This window comes from Sinocyclocheilus rhinocerous, unplaced genomic scaffold (genome assembly GCF_001515625.1).
Source record: "Sinocyclocheilus rhinocerous isolate Xijiao unplaced genomic scaffold, SAMN03320098_v1.1 scaffold364, whole genome shotgun sequence".
In the NCBI taxonomy this organism is placed as follows: Eukaryota; Metazoa; Chordata; class Actinopteri; order Cypriniformes; family Cyprinidae; genus Sinocyclocheilus; species Sinocyclocheilus rhinocerous.
The window spans coordinates 452,433-461,855 of NW_015659024.1; the positions used below are offsets into that span (position 1 = coordinate 452,433).

Consider the following 9,423-nt stretch of genomic DNA (forward strand, 5'->3'; position numbering starts at 1 on the left):
TATATATAAAACATAGAACTTTTATTAACAAAACAAATAAAAATACACCATGCTATAGGGCAGGCTATGCCTAATATAAAATAACAAATAACTTACATAAAGTTTAAATTGGTATACAAAACTGCAAAATAGGCTAAGTAAACATATATATATATATATATATATATATATAAAACCAAATAAATAAGAAACATAGAATGTTTATTAGCAAAACGAGTAAGAAAGCTTGGAGGCAGGGCATACACCTTGATGTCAAATAAAATAAATAAATGACACAAAGGCTTAACACCGGTATCACCGTCAACACCGTCTATCGCGGCAAGCCTAGTATCAAGTACCAATTATGATTAAACATGATTTGAGGAATCATTCATGCCTGTAGCTCAAAGGTGTTGGAGAACTTACAAGCCACAGTTTAATATTTAGTGCTGGGAATTTTATCAAATCACTAACCCTAAACATGAGCAGCAGTGATGGTGAAACAGCACTAATGAGGGAAGACTTTACCTGATAAGCAAATGAATGTGGTGTAGTCACCAGGTCCTCCGGTAGCTAAAAACGGGATCTTTTTCTTCGTTCTCCTCTTCACCTGCACGGCTGCCAGCAGCCTCTCATCGTTGGGAATAAAGATCGCCTTGTTGAGGGCCGATTTGGCACTCATTGTAGCCGATGGCGCAGGCTGGGTGACAGCAGGGGGCTCTTGACTCTGATGAGAGAGACATTGAGACAGTCAACATCTAACAGGACCTCTAATACTGTATGTGACCTGGAGACACAAAACTCTTTCTTGTATAGCGCTTTTCACAATACATATTGTTTAAAAGCAGCTTCAGTTGCAAAGTTGTGACTGACTTTACTATGATTTGTGACACATTTCTAAGTGAAATGTCTTTTCAAACAAAAAACATTGTCTGGGACTTCAGTTGCTGATTGGACTGTAGAAAGTGTGTGTTATACACCAGAATGGAAGCAGATCTGAAAGTGATTGGTTTCAATGCAGTGCAACTTTGCATGTGTTAAAGGGATAGTTCACCCAAAAATGAAAATGTTCTGTTAATTTTCTCACTCTCGGGCCATCCAAGATAGGGGACTTTTTTCTTCAGTATAGAACAGTAACAACTATTTTTTTGTTGAAACCATTCATTCATTCATTCATCACCAAATCATGTCAAGGAACACAAAATGAATACCTGTGGCTACTGACGATATATTGAGGTCTTGTGAAGAGAAACGATCAGTCTGTGCAAGAAACTGAACATTATTTACTACATTATTACCTGTAATCCAGAGCCTCAGACATACGGTCCAGAGTGATGTCCGGTTCACGAACGAATCATTCTTTTGAACCGGTTCTTTTTGGTGAACTAGTTGAACCAGTTCATCAAATCTGACTGAAGCGTCTGAATCAGTTCGTGTCTCGAGCAGCACAGCTCTACAAGTTACTCCATCAAAACTCACTTTCAGACGCCTGACAGTCACTCTGACTGGAAATGAGCTGAAATAGCGGCGTATCTGATCCTGTGATGAATGAACTGATTCAGCACTCCAGTTCCTCCAGCAGTCACTGAACTGAGGAAGCAGTTCGACTCGGACTGAAGACTGATGAGCCGCTGAGCTTGAATGAAGGGCCAAATGAACGTTTTTGTGGTTTCTCATTGTTTATGAAAAAGTTGATTAAGACTAGTTTATTCACTTTATATGCTTTAGACATGTAAAATATCAACGTTTCACATTATTATTGGGTGCTTTAATAATATAATTGCGTATACATTACTTAATTGTGTGATTATGTAAAAAAAAAACTAACCAGTTTACTGAAATGAACTGTCCGAAAGGACTGGTTCGTGGAAAAGAATCGGATCTCCCTGTTTGCCTGAGGCTCTGCATTACAAGTATTAATGTTGTGAATAATGTTCAGTTTCTTGCACAGACTGATCGTTTCTCTTCATAAGACCTCAGTATATCGTCAGGAGCCATGGGTATTAATTTTGTGTTGCCTGTATATGCTTTTTTGACTCTCAAAATGTTGGTAGCCACTGACTCTCACTTTACGAATCACCAAGGACTGCAGTTTCAGCTAAAAATCTTCTTTACTGTTCTACTGAAGACAAAGTCACCTACATCTTGGATGGCTTGAGGATGAGTAAATTAACAGCAAATTTTCATATGGGTGAACATTTGGGTGAACTATCCATTTAAGTGATGTTGTTGAGTCTTCTTCATCAAGAAGGGCATTTCTAAATTCTGGGAGAGATTTTCTGTGGCATAAACTCCCAAAACGTGATGTTTCTGAGTATTTTCACACACACACACGTTGACAGTAGATAGCAGCAGGAACGTCCAGTAGTCAACAGTTATCTGTTTTGCCTTATTGACATTGAGAGATTGTGGACTCTGCAGGGTTGTTGCACAATGTAACTAGGTCATTTAAGTGTGGACAGCAGTTGAGAACACATGTTGACACTAACACCGATACTTTGATTGTCTATACATAAAACTATCAAATCATCCATTTGCTCCAAACCCTATAGTACGCTTCACTGTAAACTCAATGCTCAAAGCAATTCACTGCAATGAAATGAAAAAAAAAATTTGAATGAAATAAGATGATCATAATCTGTGGCACAACATAGAGAGGTTTGAATCAAGGTTGTTACACTTCTTTAAAACAACATCGTAATGCATAATGCTCATGAGTAGGTGGTCTTTTGTCGCCATTTAAACACATTTAACCACATGAGCGTCTACAACCTCTGGAAGTGGTCAAAAGCAGACAAGCTTAAAACCCCATTTTTAGACAAACTTTTAGACCCCATTTACACCTGTATTTAATGTGGTCCGTTTGTGATGATGATCTTAATCACAGGGGTAAACAGGGCCTCTGAGTCTCAAAAGGCAGTTGTTCATATCTTGCAGATGGCATCACATGGCTCCACCACATCCACATAGATTCTGGCAGATGTGTTGTAACATTTACCTCCTATGAGGCTCAGGTCACACTATTATTACAGTTTGAGACTCAAGAGTTATGATGTGAATAAACAATGGTATATTGATGACAAACGATGCAATCTGTATTATGAGCAACACTTAAAAAATAAGGTTCCAAAAGTTGTTTTTGTTTTCACAGCAATGTCATAGAAGAACCATTTTTGGTTCCCAAAAGAACCTTTCAGTAATAATTTCTTAAAAGAACCATTTTTTAAGTGTGAAGAATATTTGAATAATCTAAAACTAATGCAAAGATTCCTTGGATGTTAAAGATTCTTCACTGAACCATCAATGCCAATAAAGAACCTTGATTTTTAAGAGTGAAGCATACAACGTGGGGTCCAGAGTTGAGGACCCCAGCCATATAATATCTTCTCCCCCAGTTTTCAGTGAAGTTCAACATGTAAACACAGTTTTGTGATGCTTTTCAAATGCATCCTGACCACCAGCCACTGCCTCGGACATGAAATGCTCATTGGCAGTAACAGAAGCATGTAACGTGATTATATTTTGGGAATCAGATGAAAGTATAGCTGGTTCTGTAGTGCTATTACTTGCATGCAGCAGAATTTTTTCTTATATGTGAATTCTCTAAATGTAATCCAAATTATCGCAGGTTCACACCACAGTGCAGAGTTCACTTAAAATGTGCTTTAAGAACACAAAAGAGCCACTGGTTCACCTTACTTTTCATTTGTGCAATTCCAAATGTTCTTGGGTGTTTGTTTAAAAAAATAAGTTCAATGAACTTCCTTCTTTTACCTAAACACCTGCAGGAAAACAGGTTTAACAGTCAACAGAAGACTATAGGTAAGTCCTGAGAACTGCTGTGGCTTACTAAAAAAAATGTGACAAAAAAAAATTATAGTACTGCTAAAACAATAAAGTACTGCTGTCAATGGAGACTTATGAGGAGCTCTAAATGAGATGAAGAACATTTCCAAACAGAAGGAAGCCGCCTAAGTCAACAGACAGCGAGGGGCTCTCTGCGTTTAGGACAGTGCTCATCTGCCATCATACTTCAATCATTCGGATAAATGGGAGGTGTGCATACATGAGCCAGTAAAACCTGATAATGGCTCTTCAGTGGATCACTGAGTTAGATATTTCATCAATATAAAGCAATGGCCAAAACAGCAGTAACATCACTGAACTTCCTTCTTTTACCTAAACACCTGCAGGAAAACAGGTTTAACAGTCAACAGAAGACTATAGGTAAGTCCTGAGAACTGCTGTGGCTTACTAAAAAAAATGTGACAAAAAAAAATTGCCACCCAAAATGTGGGTGGCAAAACAATAAAGTACTGCTGTCAATGGAGACTTATGAGGAGCTCTAAATGAGATGAAGAACATTTCCAAACAGAAGGAAGCCGCCTAAGTCAACAGACAGCGAGGGGCTCTCTGCGTTTAGGACAGTGCTCATCTGCCATCATACTTCAATCATTCGGATAAATGGGAGGTGTGCATACATGAGCCAGTAAAACCTGATAATGGCTCTTCAGTGGATCACTGAGTTAGATATTTCATCAATATAAAGCAATGGCCAAAACAGCAGTAACATCACTATTTTTCCATTTTTTCTGGTCTACAGAGAGATGAGTTCATTTAAAACAGTTATTATTGGAGAATTGAGTAGACAAACAAAAGCTGCATGTTGCAACTGTTGCTGTTCTTGCATTCATAATGTATGAGCATAGAATACCTTATAAATGACACTTGTTTTTGTTTTGAAAGAAAACTTAGAAGAAACATTATGATATTATATAAAAATGGAGCAAAATTACGTTTGTTCACCTAATATTACAAAAACAAAGAGTTAAGACAGACCGCTATCTTCAAATCCTTCAAGAACCAAACCCAGACCAATTCGCAAACTCACGCCAAAGCCCGAGGACACAGAAATACAAACGGCATCCAAACGAACTCAGCCTGTCAACAGTCATTGTGGATTGGCATATGGGAGGCTGCAAAAATTCATGCTCGCTTGTATAACACACAACAAAGAGCCATAGTTACAGTCACAATGCCTAAGAGGTGGCACAAAGCTGCTGTTAGCAAACATCAGGCCTGGAGGCCATGCTTTATTTGTCATCAAAAGGTCAGTGCTGCTGTTGTCTTCTTGGCACGCTCTTGTCTCACCTAAATGAGAGACAAATTGCTTTCAGAAATCCAATTTGCCGTTTTTCCACTTGATGTCAAACGGCCCTGTTCTCTGCACACCCTCAAAACACATGCATTACTATCCAGCAAACACTCCGTCAGACCATATAGGGCCAGATTTACTAAACAGGCCAAATTAGCATGAGAGCGCAATCCTGTAAAAGCACCAATGGGAGTGGAGAATTCTGCGGGGAGACACATGAGCAAATTAAAGAACACATACAGTCAGATCATTTCCATAATCAATCATCAATGATAATCAGGTGTGTCTAATCTTCTAACAACACAGGTGCAAACGGAGTTAAGACGTGCTATTTTTGGGCATTAAATAATGGCGCAAACACCAGTAAACAGACTACGGCAAACCTTAGCAAATCATGTTGCGTGATTCATTTTAATACTCTCCTCCCATAAATTTTGCATCTGAAAGGGAAACTCCTACAAATGCATATGCAATAAGATCAGCCACAAAAATAACTGTCCACACCTTTTCACCACCAATTTTTCACAGTCTTTAGTAAATAGTAACATCTGAAGTGGGTTTGTCCTCTTGACTCATGAATTAGTTTTGCCACATAAACTTATGCTCAAGACTGAAATCCTAGAATCCTAGTAATTCAGCGTCTTTATGTCATCGCAAGCTGGTTCAACTTCTGATGTTGGTTGGTTGCTATTTTAAAACTATGCCAGGTTCCTTGGCTATTTTCATGCAAGTAACAAGTTAAATACCAAAAGAGCAATTTAAAACCCCATATAAGATTTGCTTTAGAAAAAACACTAAAATGAATTCAGGGTTGACTATTAAAAATTTATTTGAATGTATGTATATGAATGTTCTTTGAATGAATATATGATCTGATCCCAGCAATTATTGAAAACAAAGCTGTGAATTTTCCCCACAGAAAGATTAATTTCATACAGTTTGTTATAGGGTCCTATAAGGTCATGGGTTTGATTTCCAGCGAATGCAGGAACTGATTAAATCTATACCTTGAATTCAATGCAAGTCACTTTGAATAAACACCAGAGATGCACCGATACTAAACTTCTATCGATACTGATAGTTTGGCTTTAATGGAAAAAAATAATAATCTCTCCCAACTAATGCTGCAAACTACACAAAGAACTCTCTTATGATCATACATTTTAGTAAGTTGTACTGTGTCTTTCTACATACCTTCTGATGTTCATGCATGTTTATTTCGCACTGTAACTTGTTTTAGGGTGCTTTCACACTAGCACTTTTGGTGCGCACCCGGGTTCGATTGACGTCAGAGTTCGGTTCGTTTGGATGATGTGAACGCTGTCTTCCGAACTCAGGTGCGCACCCGTGAACCGTACCCGAGTCCGCTTAAAAAGGGTGGTCTGTGGTACGGTTCGCTGCTGATGTGAACGCAATCGTACCAAATCACGGAAGTGAACCGCTATTGATGACGTATTATTTGATTGTTTGTGTGTGTGTTTCACTCACTTTCCTGACGAGCTGCAAACAGAGAGCTGTATATCTCATTTCTATTCGCCTTCAGCGTTCTTTAGAGCATTTGCAGTACACTCGTAAGACAGACGTAAGTGTCGTTATGTACCGAAGCTTTGTAAACAAAACGAACAGTTCAAAAACATAAATATATAAAAGTTCAGAGAGCAATGTTATGCATTTGCCGCCTTCTCCTGCGCCGTCGTTACTAAGCAACGGGGTAAACAGCTGCTGGCTTGATGACGCAAACGAACTGCGGTTCGGACCCAAATAAAATAATATGAACGCAGTCCAGCGGGGGCAGGGGGACGGGGGAGCAATCGAACTCGTGTTCGGACCAGGCAAGCGAACCAAGTGTGAAAGCACCCTTAAAGTGGAAGAGCGTTGTGCTCCCAACTGTTGCATCCCAGAATTTAAGAGCATCAAAACAGCATTTATTGTTTGAATTTTGTGATAAACTGTACAGGATTTTAAAGTGGAAACCACAAACCTCCTTGCAATTACTGGATGGGAGGCGCATTACAAATAATGTTTGGTGAAGGGAAAAACTGTGGACTTGGCAACCCTGGCTTAAGCTACAGGTGATTCATAAAGTCAAACAGAGCCTGCGATAACCTGCGCTATTTGGTTTTCTTTTTTAAGTTTTAAAGTGAGACTGCATTCATGAGTTATTATTGCATTCACTTCAACAGCCCTAAATTCTACACAGGAGACATTTACACACAAGATGCTGTCTGACACTTTTTTTTTCACCCCCTTTTGATCGTGCCCTGATCATTGGCTGCTTTAAAGGGGTCATATGATGCTGCTAAAAAGAACATTATTTTGTGTATTTACTTTACTTTACTTTTACTTTTAGTCATTTAGCAGACGCTTTTATCCAAAGCGACTTACAAATAAGAAAAAGTAATTAAAACTAAAAGCTAAAACTCTATAAATACTATATATATATATATATATATATATATCAATAAAGTTACGCCTTCTTTCTTTGCGTGAACATTTGGGCGGCGTTATGCAAATCTTCCCACATCGTGACGTAGACATGTGGGGGCTTGTTAGAACGAGCCGTTTTAAGTAGGTGTGGCTGACTCTTAACTTTTATAAAGAATATCTCTTTGGATTTGAGACTTTAGTCTTTGCAACTTTACAGATCTTCTTTATGCACCAAGAGTTTGTAACACTCCAAAGAGAAAGGAAAAATTTAAATCGCATCATATGACCCCTTTAAAGCAATCGGCCAATAAACAATAGTGCATATAATTGCTTTTATCTGCCGACACCGATGATTGGCCGCATCTCTAATAAAATCATCTCCCAAATGCATACATGTAAAATAAAGGGCAAAATAAAGTGGCTGGAGTAGCTGAAAACAGTGACAAAAATACCAACAGGCTGTCCATTACCAGTTAGTCACCAAATCAAGACAGTTCAATCAGAGGAAAACTGAAGCTGGGGCAACCACTGGACCTAGAAACCACACAGTTCAAAACTAAACATAATAAACCAAGAGAAAACTGAAGATACTCCAGGAAATATGAGTCAACTACTGAATAAAAGAAAACACTAGATGAAGGAAAAACACATTTACTCAATTCCTTAAAAATACTAACAAAGAACAGGACTAACAAGTTAGTTTGACTTCTGACATGCAACAAACACATGAGAGACAGAAGTACTGGATAGTGAAGTTAAAGCGCTGTTTGTCTCCCATCAGCCAACTGGGGGCTGTAAGGATTTTACACCACAGAGCGGAAAATATGACGAGCAGCTCAGAATCCAGAGTAAAGGAGGAACACACATGAAGCTGAAGGCCTGCTGTGACTGACTAAACTAAACCCTTAACAACCAAAACCAAACAACTGATTCAAAATGCACAGCAACAATGCATGAGTAATCATTATCTCACCCATGGACCAAGGATTGCAAAAAAAAAAAAAAAAAAAAAAAAAACCTTTATTCGAATTGTTTTCATTTTAAAATGATTTATTTACTGAAGACGAAGATCTGATAGACTCCTCAACTACTTCTCTAAAGAGTTATTGGAAATACCACATAAATGTCACATTAAGTCGAGCAGCTAAATTTATGCTCATATAATTTCTGCAATATCATAACACACTAATGTTCTGCAGTGAGTGACACACTATACTTATGTGGTATAGCAGGATAAACTCAACACATCTGAGAGGAATATAAAAGCTTAACACAGGCAGGAATGGTACATAAATACAAGGGCTGTCCATTTGGTGCGGTGATTCAGCAGTAAGTGAGAATTATTACCAAGAACCCAATGGACAGCCATGATTCAAGAAGCCTGAAGTGGACTTCATTCCATTTCTATTTAGACCAGAGTTCCTGAACAATCCCCTCATAAACCCTAAATCAGACAAGCAGCACGAGGAGCCGTGTGAAAGAATGAAAAAGCCAACTCAAGCAGTTTTAATCAAACTGTAATAATAGACTTCCTTTCTATATACATGCAAACTTGATTTTATCATGCCTTACATCCTTGCTTTACAATGTAATGTAAACAAATATGAAATATGTAGGGTATCAGACCGAATCAGACAATTTAAGATTTGATAAAGAACAGTTGAAACACGAGGAGCCGAATTCCACAGAGGCCCAAGACACAGGATGTTCGTAAATCAGATCCTGGTGCCACAAGCCTGAACCAACTAGCAGCTTTGAGTAGCTCACAGCATTTAAACAAAAGAACACTTATTGACAATTCCAAGGGGATTGTCAATTTTTGGGGGCAAGTAATCAAGATTAATGGTCAAAAGAGATGCACA

General features: G+C 38.3%; 1 protein-coding gene across 1 annotated transcript in view; it reads right to left on the minus strand.

Annotated features, from left to right (window-relative positions):
- The window catches only part of LOC107723262 (syntaxin-binding protein 6-like), a 45,400-nt gene that overhangs the window by 34,774 nt on the left and 1,203 nt on the right, over positions 1-9,423 (minus strand). The window lies entirely within an intron of this gene.